Source organism: Alexandromys fortis, unplaced genomic scaffold (genome assembly GCF_014885135.2).
Source record: "Alexandromys fortis isolate MF-2015 unplaced genomic scaffold, M_Fortis_MF-2015_v1.1 scaffold_7, whole genome shotgun sequence".
Lineage (NCBI taxonomy): Eukaryota > Metazoa > Chordata > Mammalia > Rodentia > Cricetidae > Alexandromys > Alexandromys fortis.
The window spans coordinates 20,960,007-20,976,683 of record NW_026067920.1 but is presented as its reverse complement, the minus strand read 5'-3'; the positions used below and the strand labels follow the sequence as shown (position 1 = coordinate 20,976,683).

The 16,677-nt window shown below is 47.1% G+C and overlaps 1 long non-coding RNA gene across 1 annotated transcript in view; it reads right to left on the bottom strand.

Annotated features, from left to right (window-relative positions):
- Nucleotides 1-16,677, bottom strand: part of LOC126500745 (uncharacterized) — a 42,752-nt gene that overhangs the window by 10,761 nt on the left and 15,314 nt on the right. Inside the window, exon 2 of the long non-coding RNA XR_007591417.1 lies at nucleotides 7,235-7,373. This is a non-coding gene — a long non-coding RNA (uncharacterized lncRNA). The remainder of the gene's footprint in view (nucleotides 1-7,234; nucleotides 7,374-16,677) is intronic.

Sequence of the window (16,677 nt, the reverse complement as noted above, 5' to 3'; positions counted from 1 at the left end):
GCATTTTTTTAAAAATCATAACAGCCCCTAAAGTCTGGGGAAGAATGGACATATTGCTGCTAGTGAAAGATCGAAGCGACCCATCCCGTTGTCAGGCCATCACAAAGCCTTTGGCTCTCTAAGACAGATGGAAATTTTAAATGGCAAACATCACTAAGAGAAAGAGTGAGTATGGACTCGAACTCAAACTGAGTCTCAAGGATTCTGAGAACCACGTTCAGAACTGGAGACAAAAGACCAGAGCTAGGGGAGGTCAGGGAACAGCTCGAAGGAAGGGGGAAGAGACAGGCAGGAAGGGAAGGTGTGGTTTTGCCAAGGATGAACAATAGTTCTCCCAATTGAAAGAGCTTTTGGGAGGTCTGTCTGCAGAAATTCCCAGCTTTTAGCCAGGACAGTGTTATGAACATAGCTGACTGAAGGAAGGGAGGGTAAAAATAATTGGAGTCATTTTCTGAACACTAATTTTCTTTAAAAAAAAAAAAAAGCAGAGGTTGAGGGACATCCTTTCTACTTCTTGATTACATATTCAAATATGGAACAACTAGTGGAACCCTAGCATGGCAGAGACTAACCTAGGTGACACCCTGCTGGCACCATGCCCAATGCAGTGCCAACCAAGCAAGAATTAGCCTTCAGACAGCAGTGCCCAGCTGCCACCTTAAACTAAGAGACAAAGATACCTCCAGCATAAGTATCTAAAGCCTCGGGTGCCCCATGCTTGTGATCCCAGCACTTGGGAGGCTGAGACAGACGTCTGTGGCCATTGTGAGTTCAAGGCCAACTTGGGCTACAGAGTGGAATCCTGTCACACAAAAATGAAGCAATGACAACAACGTCCCGGAACTCCAAGAACATCTTTGTTAAACCAGTGCTGACTGGGGCAGCCGTCCACTCAGGTGCTGCAGGTGAAGGCCATCTTCTGAGAGGGAGTAGTCGGGACCAAGCATTCTAAGAGCCAGGCCAAAGCCACACATCATTCCGAGATACCATGTAGCTTGTGACTATTTAGTGTCCTATTTAGCTAGGAAAAAGCTCAGTCCAGATACAATGAAAGACGAAAGAGAACTGTCTCCATCTTCCTCCTTATATATATGAATATATATATATTCATTATTTGTGTGTGTGCGCAAGATGTGTGTAGATGATGATGTGGGGGCACAAGATATGCAGGGGTGTGATGATGATGATGATGTAAGGGGCGTGGTGATGTAGATGACGGTACATGTGGGCATGATGATATGGGGGCGTGTGCTGACTGGTTTTGTGTGTCAGCTTGGCACAGCTAGAGTCATCAGAGAGAGAGGAACCTCAGTTAAAATTCATCTGTCAGGCATTTTCTCAATTAGTGATCAATGGGGGAGGGCCCAGTGCAGTGTGGACGGAGCCATCCCTGGGCTGGCGGTCAGGAGCTCAGTGGGAAAGCAGAACAAGCCACAGGAAGCAATCCAGCAAGCAACTTCCTCCACGGCCTCTGCATCAGCTTCTACCTCCAGGATCCTGCCCTGTTGGAGTTCCTGCCCTGACTTCCTTCGGTGGTGAACAGTAATATGGAAGAGTAAACCAAATAAACCCTTTCCTCCCCAACTTGCTTTCTGATCATGGTGTTTTGTCACAGCACTAGAAATGCTCTAATCTCTAATCTAAGACAGGGAGCATGATGGGAGCATGACCTGTGTAGAGACACGGTGATGTGCAGGGGGCTTCATGGGGCAGGGCATGGATGACCCATGACGCTATGGAGCCTGAGGACAATTTGGTGATGTTATAATTCTCTCTCTCCACCTTTATGTAGGTTCCAGGAATCGAACTTGTGTCTACAGGCTGTGTGGAAGGCACCCTCACCCGTGAGTCATTCTTCATCCCCATCTTTTCAACTGGAGGTGTAGAGAAGTTTGCGGGCATCCTCAACCTCTGCCGCACAGAAACAGACGAGACCAGGCTTAGAATCCAGGCTGGCCTGATGCCTTCCTTCACAGTCACTTCGAGGCTTCATTATGAGCCTGTTCAACCACTGGAAACCGGCCACTATTGCTTCTGGTGTTTGAAAGGGGAGTTAAGTGGCCCCATCAACACCACTTTGCCTGATAAAAAGGCCAGCAAGTGCGGAGTGAACCGTGCTCCACCCGGAAGGCCTAGTCCTCCCGCCGGGAGCTGTTGTCTTTTTCGGACGTGGGAGCCACTGAGCCAGATGCCTGTAAAACTCACCTTACTGGCAGCCCTTCTTAGCTGGCAGATCCTTCCACCATAAGACGGCCCCATACCTCCACCAGAACCTCTAATATGTAAGTTCTCTGACATGTGCTGCCTGTAATCATAGGCCACGCTTGTTCACTTATTTTGTGTGTGTGTGTCTGTGTGCGTACATGTGTGTATCTATGTCTCTGTGTGTACACACATGTGTATGTCTGTGTGTGCCCATGTGTGTGTGCATGTGTATATGTGTGCATGTGTGTGCGTGTGTGTGTCAGAGGACAAGTTGTGGGAGTCGGTTCTCTCTGCCCAGCATGTGGGCCCTGGGAATTAAACTCCAGTTCTTCAGACTGTCAAGCTTGGTGGCAAAGACTTTGATCCACTGAACCATCTCTCTGGCCTTTTGGGGGGAAAAATTGTGTGTGTGTGTGGTCATGATGTATGTGTGGCAGCCCATGCTTGCATGGTACATGCCTCTCCATGGGAGGAGCTGGTCACGGGGGAGCACAATCTGGTCTGTACTTGCTGGCCTTTTTATTGGGCCACCTAAGTGGTGCTGATATGGCCACTCAGCTTCCTTCTCAAACACCAGGATCGATACCGACCACTTTCAATGGCTGAAGAGTCACTTGCAGGAGTTAGCTCTCGCCTGCCATCGTTTCGATTCCAGAGCCTGACCTCAGATCATGGGCTTGGCAGCAAGTGTCTGTGACCTGTCACCTGGGCAAGACCTGTGATCTTGAAAAGTGATTTTCACCACAATTCCTTCTAGAAACTGGAGCCTGGCGATCTTGGCTTCTCCCCTTTTCTCCAGACCCCTCCGAGGGCTGGCATGCAGCTCAGTGATAAAGCACTTGCCTGGCATTTGCAAGGTCCTGAATCTGACCTCTGGTCAGGGGTGGAGTGGGAGGGGCTCATCTACACGTTCGGTTACAGTTTCAGTTCATCTCTGCAGCTGTGTCTTGGTTTTTTGTTTGCTTGTTTTTTGTTTGTTTGTTTGTTTGTTTTGTTTCGTTTCTAGACAGGGTTTCCCTGAGTCGCATGAATACATGTGTGCGTCCGTCCGTGTGTGTGTGTGTGTGTGTGTGTGTGTGTGTGTATGTGTTTGAGACTCAGTCTTCCTGTGTAGTTTAGACTTCAATGATTCTCCTGCCCTCTACCTGTCCTTTCCTTAGTACACAGCAGAAAGATGTGCTGTGGGGTACGACTTAGCTACAGCCAGGCATGGCGGCACACACCCTTAATCCCAGCACTCGGGAGCCAGAGGCAGGCGGATCTCTGAGTTCCAGGACAGCCAGCACTACTCAGGGCCTCAAGAAGAAGCAGATTCAACCAAGGTTCTGCCCTCCTGCTATCTACCTAAAAGCAGGATGCACGGTTTTTGGAGGTGACCTTCTCTCTGCTAGAAAGGGCAGAAGGCAATCACCAGAGACAACCTAGGGGGATGAAAGGGGATTATGGAACACCCCTTGCCCACAAGTCCTGCCCCCTCTGATGGATCCATCTACTGGTCTCCCCACAGTTTGCAACTCTAGGGCCTTAAAATCCCTTCCCTTTGTCTGCAGTTATTGTGACTTTTTTAAGATGCCTTGCAAGCCTGCTCTAACCTCGACCTTAAGCTGTCTGTTTAGGCATTGTGTCTATTGTCAACCTAATTTACAGAGACCGTCAGAGAACTTGAAAATGTTTTCTTCCTTCCATAAAAACGCAGATGAGGGCTTTCAAGGGGCTGGGTGTCCTCGGCCTGCTGAATTGCGAATCGCATGGTTGGTACTGGGTGGAAACACTGGCCGAATCATTGTGCTGTCTCTTATGTCTAACTGAAGCATAGCTGACCGAATTCCTGTAACCTCCTATGTGAAAGTCAGAGACAGGAGGATCCCTACAAGTTTGAGGATATCCTGGTCTACATAGCAAGAGCCAACCCAGGCAGGGTTACAGCCTGAGACTTTAGGAAAGCGAGCAAACAAAACAAATCCGGTGGGCTAGGAATCATGATGAACTCCAATAATCCTTGCACTTGGGATGCTGAAACAGAAGGATTTTGGGTTTCACTGCTGTCTAGGTTCCACGGCGAGTTCCAGGCCAGCCTGGGCTGTATAGCAAAAACTGGCTAAATGGCTCAGCAGGTAAAAGAACTTCCTGCCAATCCCGAAGACCTGAGTTCAATCCCCCGTAATCACATGGTAGAAGGTGTAACTAGCTCCTGCAAGACGTCCTCTGACTTCTACACCTATGCCGTGCACATGTTCCTCCCACCCCACGACATAAACACGCGTGACTGAAACAAAATGTTCTAAACAAATGCTAGCAACCAAACAAGGAGCAGAGTGTGGGCCAGAGCCTGCAGACTTTGACGGTCTAGAATCTTAGGCATCACCCTTTGTGAGGTCCCCAGTTGGCTGTAACCCACGGCCAGCACTGAGAAACGTAGTGGAAGCACCCCAGCATATCCTCCTGGGGCCCAGATAATGTCTAGCCAATGCCTACTTAGCCTTTGAGCGTATAAAGCTAGCTTCCGTGGGGATGTGTGGCAGAGGAAAAAGACCCAGGCCTTCCCTTCTTATTCCCCTCTTTTCCCCTGCACAGTTCAACTGCACAAATCTTCCCAGCTGGCCCAGCTGTTCATCACCTCTGCCTAGACAGCTACTCCCAGCAACAAGGGCCTCCCAGGGCTGAAGCCAAAAGTCAAGTCCTCTGGCTACAGCATCAGCATGTGGGAAGAGAGAGCCGATATTTACGACTATAAGTAATTGCCTACTGGAAGTCAAGGCACATACCAGGCACCTAGATAACCAGATGATTTGCCCAGGAGTGCCAGGAAGGAGTACAGGTGACATCGGTGGTCCAAGTCAGACGCTTTTGACAACTCCAGAAAAGTGAGAGTCAGATGACTTTGGGGAGCCCCAAGTGAGTACATGCAGTGTGACAGCTTTGTGACTATGGTCTGGAGTATTCTAACCTGTGCTTTCACCGAGCATGGCTAAAGTCTTTAGAAATGGTTTTTCTAGCACCAGAAACCTTCATTAAGCAGTGGTATAGACAGGCACTGAGTTACTGGACACTAACTCACAGCTCAGTGTGAACATGGGAGCAGTTTGCAATCAGACATTTCAGATTGACTAGTGGACACCAGGAAAGAAGGGATACCGAAGAGATAGCTACCCAACCAGTGTTGAAAGAGTGTGTAGCCCCATGCAGGCAACCTATGGCTCAGCCACACTTCTCTTTCTTAAAGGTCACAGCCACTCCAAACCACATCCGTTTCCCCTGAACAACTCCCCAAAGTCTCCTAAGCAACCAGGGTTTGTTTGAGTCTCCCCATCTTACCGGCTGGCCTGTGACTCATTCACACGGTGGACCAGGCTGGCCTCAGACTCGCAAAGCTACACTTGCCTCTGCCTCCCAAAGGTTAGATTAAAAGTGTGCGCCACCGGGGTTGTCAAAAAAAAAAAAAAAAAAAAAAAAAAGAGAGCATGTATCAAAGAATTTGCTTCTCAAAGGGTTTGAGATCTTATCAACCACTCAAAGGAAAATGCAGCCCAATATACACGGAATAAAGGATAGTAGAGTTGAACACAAATGAAGACAAAGGTGATGACCTCTGCCCCTGTAAAAGGAGTAAGGGTCAAATCTCTACAGACAGAGTTTGTGTGTATGTGGTTGTTGTTTATTTTGTTTGTTTGATACAGCATGCAGACAGGCTGGTCTTGAACTTCTGACCCTTCTGCCTTTATCTTGAAAGTGCTGCAATTCCAGGCATACACTAGCACGCGTGGCTCAATATGTATCTATCCATTATCTACAATTGACTGAGCTGAAAACCAGTGTTTGAAACATCTGCACGTGTGGACCCACCTCCTCGGAAGTCAGAGGATCAGTTGAGCCCAAAAGTTGGAGACCAACCTGAACAGCACATCAAGATCTTGCCAGAGCCAGGTGTGATGCACACCTGAGGTCCCAGCACTTGAGAGCAGAGTTAGAGGCCATCTCTCAAAACAAAGCAACAAAAAAAAACTGGACAGAGATAACTCAGTAAGTAGACAGTCTGATGTATGAGCATGAGGACTGTGAAGGTCCCTGGCCCTACACACACACACACACACCACACACACACACACACACCACACACACACACACAAACCACACACACACCACACCACACACACCACATCACACCACATCACAGCACACCACACACACACACACACCACATCACACCACAATACCACATCACACCACATATACACCACATCATACGATATCACATACACACAAAGCATCACACCACACACACACATGCACACACACACACACATAAAACAAAACAGACTCTTTCAGGACTAGAACCATGTATCTCTGAAAGAGCATGCTGTAGATGATGAAGTTTCTCTCAGAAACACTCTTTTCTACCTATGGCTCTTGAACCAGCCCTGTTAGTTTGATTTATGCTTCCCTAACAACAGAGGTTTTACTCCTTCACCACACTGCCTCTCCTTCAAACCAGAGCCAGATAAGGAGAGGACACATGATCACCTGACTTTGGTCCGAGGGGGGGGGGGATTTGGGCTCCGGGTGCCATTCATTTCCTTATTGGAGAGTAAGGTGGGAATAGGCGGTTCATATCAAGGAGGCTCTGGGATACGGTTCTCAACCTTCCTAATGCTGTGACCCTTTAATGAAAGTCCTCGGGTTTACATTACAACCATATTTACTTACAACCATAAATTCCTTTCATTGCTACTTCATAGTTGCCATTTTGCTACTGTTATGAATCATAATGTAAACATCTGTGTTTTACCAGTGGTCTTAGGCAAACCCTCTGGAAAAGGTCGTTCAACCCCCCCCAAAGGGGTTGTGACCCACAGGTTGAGAACCACTGCTCTAGGGATTTCTTTAATATGAGGCCTCAGAACCCAGTATTTGTAATGAAGTTTGTTTTTTAAACTCAAACGCTCTAGAATTTAGAGAAACAAGAAAATGATAATCTTAGGCATAGTGGTTATCACAGTTTTGTCGACCTGACCCAAACCTGGACACTCACCTGGGACGAGGCAGTCTCTCTTAAGAATTGCCTCCATCAGACTGATCACGTCAGCGGGACATTTTCTTGCTTGCTGATTGATGTCTGAGGGCCCAGCCTCCATTGCTCAGGGCCCCATCTCTGGGCAGGTGGGCCTTGGCTGTATAAGAAAGCAGGTTGAGCTCGCATGGAAAGCAAGCCAGCAAGCAGCACCCCTCCTTGGCCTCTGCATCCGCTCCTGCCTTCCCCAGGGACGGACTGTGACCCTGGAACTGTGCTGGAATAAACCCATGCCGCTCCAGGCTGATTTGGGCAGTGTTTTATCACAGTGAGCAAATTAGGACAGTGGCCCATGCCTATGATTCTAGTATTTGGGAATCTAAGGCACAAGGATTGTCATGAAAAACCAACACCAGCCCCATTCTCTGGTGAGGACCCAGGTATCTCCTTTGCCGACCTCTCAATCTTCCATCTACCCAATCTCCATTCCTCTGTGTCAGCTGCTGGTCAGCAGGGACCCCCAGAGGCCACACTGGCCGGGACTCAAGTTAGGGATCCTCACTGCCTTCCTATCCTTTATTCCAATGTCTTTGCTGACTCTTCATCCTCCAACAACCTGCCTTCAGGATCCTTCCCTCCCGTGTACCCCCACTTCCTGGGGACGCCACCTGTTGCTGTGGCCCCCGTCCTCCTAGCGTTTTCTTGCCGAGCTTCTCAGTATTTTCTCCCGGGCCATTTCCACTCCTTTGTGTCTCATGGCAGCCCACAGAAGCTCTCTCTACTAGACCTTTCAGCCGCCTAGAACCCAGACCAAAGAAGGGAGAATCAGCCCAACAAGGCAAGGCCAGATATCTACCTACACCAGGAAACATCTCAATTATCCTAACTCCAGATGCCTAAATCCCAATGCAAAACCACCAACATGAACAGCCAAGACAATATGCCCCCTCCAGAAGCCAGTAATCCTAATGCAATAGGCCCTAAGAAAAACAGGTTAATTTAAGTACACAATGAGGACTTCAAACAATTATTTATATGTTCAAGGACCTTAAAGAAAAATATGAACAAATGCCCAATGAAGACCATGAAAATTCAAACAGTTGAATGAAATAAAATAATTCCAGACATGAAAATAGAAATAAAATCACTCAAGAAAACCCAAACTGAAATAAAACTGGAAATAAAAAACTTAGGGTGCCAAGAATCTTCGAGCTAAGCATCACCAACAAGTTACAAGAAATGGGAGAGAAAATTGCAGGTCTTAAAGAAAGAAAATGTTAAATCTAAAAAAAAAAAAAAAAAAATCCAGGCATAAAATATCCAGGACATATGGGAGACTATGAAAAGACAAAACTTACAAATAATAGGGAGAGAAGAAGAAGAAGAAACCCAGGTCAAAAGCACAGAAAATATTTCTTACAAAATTATAGAAAAGAAATTACCCAACCCAAAGAAGATGCCTACCAAAGAACAAGAACCTTATGGAATACCAAATAGACTGGACCAGAAAAGGAATTTCCCACAACACATCATCATCAAACACTAAACATACACAACAACAACAACAACAACAACAACAACAACAACAAAAAGATATTAAAAGCTGCAAGGGAAAGTACCAAGATGTAGTGACATTTCATTTGTATTTTAATAAGTGAAGCTTGCCTGATCAGTTTTACAGACCAGGCAGTAGTGACACACACCTTTAATCCCAGTAGCCACACTAGTTTGCTGTAGAAACCAGGTGGTGGTGCATGCCTTTAATCCCAGCACTAGAGAGGACTATAAGACAGGAGGAGACAGCCCTCACTCCCAGTCTCATTCTGAGATTCCTGGGGGCAGGATCATCATTTCGGACTAAGGTAGAGATAAGAGCTAGTGGCTGGCTGTTTAACTTTTTTAACCTTCAGGCTGAACCCCAATTTCTGTCTCTGGGTTTTTGTTAATTGTGCTACACCAAGCAATGTAGATACATATAATACTTGAGTTCTCAGTTGAGATACTAAAAGCCAGAAGGGCCTAGACAGATATTCTATAGACTCTGAGAGACCACAGATGGAGCCAAGACCACTAAAACCATCAAAACTATCAATTACAATCAAAGAATAAAGAAAAACAGTCTGCAATAAAACCAAATGTAAACAATTTCTATCTACCAATCCAGCTCCATAGAAGGAACTAGAAGGAATTCATCAGTCTGAAGAGGGAAACCACACCCAAGAAGACACAAGGAATAAATAATCCTAGAATAGTAAATCAAAGCACAGGAAACCCACATCATAACAACAAAATAACAGGAATCAATAAACACTGCTCATGATGATTCTCAATATTAACAGCCTCAGCTCCCCAATAAAAAGACACAGACTAACAGATTTAATTAGAAAGCAGGATCTACTTAGGAACTAGGTGAGACAAGGACATCACAAGAACATAGCCCACAGATTCTACTAAGCAGGGCTCATAGGGGTTCCCAGAAACTGAAGAAACAAACACAGACCCTGTCTGGGTCTGAGCTAGGTCCTTGGCATACAGTTTATGGTCATGTAGCTTAGTGTTCTTGGGGGACTCCCAACAGTGGGAGTTGGGGTGTCTCTGACTCTTTTGCCTGCCTTTTGGACCCTTTTCCTCCTACTGGATTGCCTCATCCAGTCACGATAGGAGGGTTTGTGCCCAGTCTTAATGTACTTTGTTAGGCCATGCTTGGTGGATGCTTCTCTCTCTCTCTCTCTCTCTCTCTCTCTCTCTCTCTCTCTCTCTCTCTCTCTCTCTCTCNCTCTCCAGAGGAGGAGTTGATCTGGGGGAGAGGGGAAGTGGGGGGAAGGACTGGGAGGAGTGGAAAGAGACAGTAAGAGCCAGAGCTGACTCCAAGGGAGCAGTGTCTTCCAGACACACCAGGACCAATGCTCAAAAGAACTCACAAGACTTTGTATGGTAACACACACAAGACCTGCATGAGTTCCAGCCAGACAGCGCCCCAGCCCTGAGAAGAAGAACTGAGCATCGAGTCCCACCCCTAACGAAGAAGCTACAGACAACGGTTACCAGCTGGCAAAAGGAAAATCAGTTTTCTCCAGTTTAGTCTTATGGGTATATCAACCACACCTCAGGGCAGGACCTATTCGCAGGAGCAGTTGGCCAACAAAAAACAAACTCAGTTGTATTTTCGTGGACATTTTAAATTTTGGTTTCGTTTTGTTTTATTGACCTTTTGTTGATTTTGATTTTTTTGTGTTTTTGTTGAGTTTTGTTTGTTTCTTCTCTTTTTAAAAAGCGAAAGAGAAAAAGGACATAAAGTTGGGTGGGCAGGGAGGATCTGGAAGGAAATGACAGAGAAGAAAAACATTAAAATATCGAAAAAATTTTTTCAATTAAAAATGAAAACAATTTAAAGTGTTGCAGATATCTCTGCAATTACTCAGAAACTAAGATAGTCAGGTATCCACAATCCTTAAAAAAAAGAACAGATAAAGTAGTAATTCCCTTTTATACACACACACCACAACAAAGCTAAAAACGAATGAATGAAGAGAGCAGGAAAGGGGGCTGGAGAGATGGCTCAGTGGTTAAGAGCATTGCCTGCTCTACAAAAGGTCCTGAGTTCAATTCCTAGCAACCACATGTTGGCTCACAACCATCTGTAATGGGGTCTGGTGCCCTCTTCTGGCCTGCAGGCATACACACAGACAGAATATTGTATACATAATAAATAAATAAATTAATTAAAAAAAGAGAGAGCAGGATGGCTCTGGGATTTTTGGCAAATTGGTAGCAGCCCGCAGATTGGGGGAGGGGGCGTGGAGGGCGGGGGGGGGGGTAAAGAAGTCAGTCCATTATCTGAAGGATTTTTCCAACGCCTTTGGTTATCTTTCCAGCCACTCCCCTCCCCACCCAGTCAGGGTGCCACCCTGCCCAGCTCAGCTGATTGACTCAGGCCCTGTTCCTACCCACCCCCTTCCTCTCTCCCCTGCCCTCTAGACAGTGATGAGCCCCGGACCCTTCTTCTCTGGGTAGAGAGCATTGTGCAGGACGGAGACTAGGAAACTCCCACACAAGGTTTGGTGAGTCCACTTCGGGGTACACATTTGCACAGGCTGTAACACTCCCAGCAAGGCCTCCTATAGGACTCCTCCGAGGCCCTCTGCTGGAAAAGGGTGAGTCACGGGTGCTGAGCTGGCTCGCCAGGCCCGACGCTGGCCAGTAATTAACATGACAATTGCTCGGCGGGTGCTGCCAGCTGCGCTGGCTGCTGAAGGGGCGTGCCGGGCCTAATGCCCTTCCCTGCCTCCCGTCTCCCCCAGAGCCTGACTCTGTATGTCTGTCTCCAGTCTCCAATCCTAGGAGAAGGAATCAGAGAGAGTTTAGGAGACGTCAGTTTCCAGTCCTAAATTCAATGAAGACTGCTAGAAAAGAAGTTCATGAAAGGGCAATTGTGTGATCCAGTGTTTTCTTCCAACACCGAGAATTGGTAAACTCAGAAGCCAGGTCACCGGCCACATCCTACGGCGACACCTTTTGCTTGCTACTGACCCCTCCAGGATTGCAAGCTGAAGAGACTCACGGAAAGAAGAGAAAGAAAAGAGAAGAGAGGAGAAGGGAGGGGAGAGGAGGGGAGGGGAGGGGAGGGGAGAAAGAGGAAAGGAGAAAAAAAAAAAGAAAAGAAAAACTGGTTCTGGGTTTGCTGTTCTTATTGTTGTCTTGTTGAGACCCGAATTCGGTATGCCCAGGCCCCCAAGGGCTGGGATTACAGACGTGCACCATCAAGCCTGGCTTTAGTTGCAAGAGTTTTGTTTTTTTTAGATGGTCTCATTGTAATTCAGCCTGCCTTGAAACTCAGCAATCTTTCTCCCTCAGCCTCCTGAGTGCTAGTATTGCTAACACTCCTGGGTTTGGTACTAGGTTCTTTTCATTGTAATTTTAGTTTAATTTAATTTGATGTGTATAGGTGATTTGCAGGTGTATATATCTGTGCACTGCCTGTGTGCCCGGTGCCTTGAGACCAGAAGAGATGTCTGATTCCCTGGAATTAGAGCTGTAGACAGTAGTGAGCTACTATGTGGGTGGTGGGAGCCTCTGGAAGAGCAACCACTACTCCTAACTGCTGAGCCACCTCTCCAGCTCCTGTCCTGAATTCTTAAGCCCAGCTCCTGTTTGGAGAGGATGGAATCTGCCTGAGGTCACAGATTAGGAGACCTGTGCCCTATCCTCCAAAGACTATGCTGTCCCCGACACCAGATTTCTTTTGCACCAAGATCTCACTTGTGTTTTGTCTTGCCGAAAATGGGGGTGCCACTGAGAATTCCATAATGCTAGTCAAGACTGTTGGCTACTGGATACCACGAGGGCCAGTGAGCACATTGGGTCTTTCCCAAGCAGCCTCATCGGTTCATGGTGGGGTCAACCACTATTCCAGTTTTCCTAAGACAGTCCTGGGAAAAGTCTGTAATTCCGAAGTTCCTGGGTCTGAGACAAACGCGGCCTACAGTTATCTAACTCAAGGGTCAGAACAGCAGGAGCATCTCGTGCTCACCTGTGGCTGGTGTCTCATGGGTGACTGTGTAGGAAAGGACAAGGGGAATGGACAAAAGAGGAATGAAGGAAAGCAATTGTGCAAAGACGTTGAGATGAAGAACAAGAAGCCCAGACGAGCTGGGAAAGCAGCGCTAAAGACTCCTTAAGGAAAACCTTGGGTCGAGACTCTCTGGGCTGAGGCCTACCATTCCAGCTGTGCTGGGCTGGTCATTTGGCAAGGAAGCCCCTCTAGAAAAATGGGAGCACCTCTAGGAAGATGGGAGCACCTCTAGGAAGATGGGAGCACCTCTAGGAAGATGGGAGCACCTCTAGGAAGATGGGAACATCTCTAGCCCTGCTAAAGGGACAGTCAGGATAACTAGTTCTTTGGTGAGATCCAGTGCCCTTCCTTCCCAGAACGCCCATCTGTTGGAATAGCTCACAGTTGTGTAGCTTCGAAATCTGCCTCTTCCTCTGAATTATTTTATTTCAGAGACACATTCTTTCTCCTTTTCTTCTTTTTCCTAAGTGTGCTTTCCCTAACAATTTTATATTTCTTATTCATTCTCTAAAGTGTCTCTTCCACCATGTGGTCTTCTGTGTGTTTGGTATCTGTGCCAGCTTCTAACCAGGGCTGTTTCCTTCCCTTCTCCTGCTCCTGAGCAGCCGCTGAAGTTTAGAGCCAGCCTGCCTGGGAGTTTTTCTCTTAAACTCTAGTAAAATTGTCTTTGAGCTGCCATTTGAGTCCATTCTTTTTGTTGTTGTTTTTCCTTAAGTTTTATTTATTTTGGGGCTAGATAGATGGTTCGGCAGTTAAGAACACCTTTGCTCTGCCGTAGGACCCAATTCAATTCCCAGCACCTGTATAGACAGACTCATAGCTGTCTATCACTCCTGTCTCAGGGGATCCAGCACCCTCTTCTGGTCTCTGCAAGCACTACATGCATGTGGTGCACACACATGCACCAGACAGTCATAGCACATAAAATAAAAATAATACAATCGCCAAGCAGTTATTTTCCTTTCTACCTACTTGCATACCTATAGGTATGTGTGTGACTGCTTGTATACCTGGTGCCCTCAGAGGCCAGAAGAAGACGTAAGACTACATGAACTGGAGGTATAGACCCTTGTGAGCTACCGTGTCCACGCTCAGAGCAGAGCCTAAGTCCTCTCCAAGAGCAGCAAATGTGGAGGCTGGAAGGATGGCTCAGTGGTTAAGAGCACTTGTTATTTTTATAAAGGACCCGGGTTCTATTTCAGCACCCACGTGGTGGCTCACAAACACCCGTGACTCCAGCTCCAGAGAGTCTGGTGCCTTCTGACCTCGCGCACATATATACACACATACATTCAGATAAAACACATAAAACAAATAAATCTTTAAAAAAAAAAACAAAGACGGGGGCAAAGGAAGGCAGCAAGTGCTCTTAACTGCTGAGTGGTCTCTCTAGCCCCTTAAACTCTTACCAATGAGACTAAGAGCCCCATGAGAAGACCCCGATTTTCCTGTATCATCTGGTTGTGGACCTGGTTTCCAGCGAGTTCTCTAGAGAGCAGGCTTACTGAGGAAAGTGTTCAAGAGCTGGTAGGAAGGCAAGAGGATATTTTGGGATGAAAGTAAGGAAAACCCTGACTCACACCGGCTTAAATAACACAACAGTGGGTTTGCCACCATATAGGCTCAGCAGTCACTTGGGGAATCTCGGCTCTGCTGCCCTCATTATCAACTTCATCCTCAGACTAGTGACAAAATGGTCACCTCTAGAAACAATATTGTTCTGGGCAAGAGGAAAGACTGTCTCTCCTAGGGGCTTCTTTTAGAGACAAGGTCATTTTTCTCAGAAGTATACCAGGCTCGGTCACATGCTCAACCTGGAACCAGTCTCCAGTGAGGTAGACCAGCCAGACCCACAGGGCTGTGCAGGGAAGATGCAGAGCCTGAACAAAAGTAGTTTCGAGCCCAGCCTGGTCTACAGGACAAGTTTCAGGACAGCCAGGGCTACACAGAGAAACCCTGTCTTGAAAAACCAAAAGGAAAAAAAAGTAAATTTAAGAATAAATTGATTTGTCAATTCTTCTTAAGCTTCCTATTTTTTTCTTCATTAAAAACTCTGCTTTGCCCCCTGACAAACTGCGGAGCCTCCCACCAGCCCACACCTGCTTCTCTTCGGCTCCAGCCTGTGGGCTTCCATCCTGCCTCAGGCTTCCTGCACCAGGTCTTGGCCCCAACCCTGTTACCACTGGCCGGTTCATTCTCTGCTATTCTCAGGGGACACATAAGACAGACGAGGAGTCCGAAGCTCCTTGGGTGACATACTTCAACAAACCAGACATCAGTGCCTGGGAATTGTGTCAAGGGATGACCCACTTGTTGGCTATGATCTGGTTCCTAAGCCCAGAATCATTGATATGGCTTTCAGGTGTGTAGCGGTTAAAGGGTCTTGCTCATGCTGTCTGCATCTTAGAGGTTCTTAAGGACAAAGCAGAACCTCATAAGGGAAACTACCTCTGTGCCATCCAGTAACCTGGACCAACTTTAAGTGAACTGGGAATCTCCTCTCTGGAGAAAGTGGGCCTCCACAAAGCCTAAATTCCCTTCGATGCACTTCCCAAGGACTTACTGCTATTGCTACTCGATGGAAACCGTCACCTGGAGATGTTTTATGTAATCAAAATTTCCTTTGAGTATCAAGCCATGTAATCATAACATGGTCTTTGGTAAGAAGAAATGAGTTTGAACTGAAAACACAAAACAAAACAAAAAACAAGAACTCTACTCTGGCCAAAGATGGCAATTCAAGCCTGCATCCTTGACTTTCTCTGTCCTTAGAATTTATTCCCCATCGCATCCCCTGCCCATACTATCTAGTGGGTAGCCAGACCCTACCCAACCATCTAGGCACCAAACCAATTGTTTAGTCTACATGAGTCTACACTGATCATCAGTGCAAAGAGATCATCATCCCGTGCCCCCTCTCCTTGCTGAGCTCCATGTAACTCCTTCACATTCTGAGGGTCTCTCCTGGTGGCTGGCACACCCAGGGGATGCTCCCCACCGACTTAGCTGCTAGACTAGCAGGTGTTCGCAGGCTGAGGAGGGAAGTGTAACCAACAGACTTTAATCTACACAGCTTCTCTCTGGAGAGAAGCCAGAGAATGGCTCCGAGCCCAGGGGCAAGTTGGGTAGCCTGCAGAGTAACAAGGAGACCTGATTTCATAGCTGATGAGCATAGCACAGTCACCCCTCAATGGACAGGTTAGGTGACAGATTACCACCCACTGACTCTTCCAAAACAGATTTCTAGTATCCCCTCTGCTGAATTCTGCTCTGGGCATCTGTACCACCTGACTGCGGGGGATGTATGTGGGTCATAGCCAGTGCACCAGTTATCCAGATCTGGCTACCCATCCTCAGTACATGAGTTAAAATAGCCACGTTAGGGCTGGAGAGATGGCTCAGGGGTTAAGAGCACTGGCTGCTCTTCCAGAGGTCCTGAGTTCAATTCCCAGCAACTACCTGGTAGCTCACTACCATTGTGGAGTCTGATGTCCTCTTCTGGCATAAAGGCATATGTGCAGATAGAACGCCCGTGCACACACACACACACATGATATATAATATATATAATAAATCTTTTAAAAATAGCCACATTAATGGTGAGAAACAGAAAAGGTTCTTGGGCTCTGGCTCAGCCTGCCTTGGGGCTAAGCCTCTGCACTTAAGGCCATTGTCTCCTTATGCTTCCCTCCTTTCTGGAGTGATGCGGGAGCCTCACACTCAGAGGACAAGGGGCTAACTGGAGTTGTCCTGAGCCGGCTTCTTGTGATGCTTGTGTCTGGTCCACAGCCCCTAGTACCTGCTGGACTCTCTTCCCCCTCCACCCCCCAGGGTCTCTCATTGTCTGTTTTATTATGTTTGAAAACCTGCTCAGTGTCACGTCCCTGCTCTG